The following is a 526-nucleotide window of genomic DNA, read 5'->3' on the forward strand; positions in this document are numbered from 1 at the left end:
AAAAAAAAGAGAAAAAAATCGAAGAACAGAAAACATTGCGATGGTCTAGATTCTGTTAGTAGCACCAACATCAATGTTTTACTATGGAATCTGGTGCCAGTCACATGGAAGACTTGTATAGTAGGAACGGCTTCGGCTGTGTAATACTGCTATGTCTGTCATATGCAAATGGGAAATTCCTGCCTTGGCACGTGATCCAAAGAGCCAAACTGTGTCAGCCAAGGCCGCGGAGCTAATATCCCTGGGAAAATATGTCTTCTGTGTGTATTGTATGCGCCAAACACTTACGCACTCACATACGTATGCATACCTTCTACACATACAGAATACACATATATGCATACACGCATGCACGCACGCAGACATGCATATACAAACATACTCATATATGCATATATACATACATACATGGGCACACACACACGCACATATTATATCTATCTATCTATCTATCCATCTATCTATCTATCATATATATATATGTATGTATGTATGTATGTATGTATGTATGTATATATATATATAT

Source organism: Octopus bimaculoides, chromosome 20 (genome assembly GCF_001194135.2).
Source record: "Octopus bimaculoides isolate UCB-OBI-ISO-001 chromosome 20, ASM119413v2, whole genome shotgun sequence".
Lineage (NCBI taxonomy): Eukaryota > Metazoa > Mollusca > Cephalopoda > Octopoda > Octopodidae > Octopus > Octopus bimaculoides.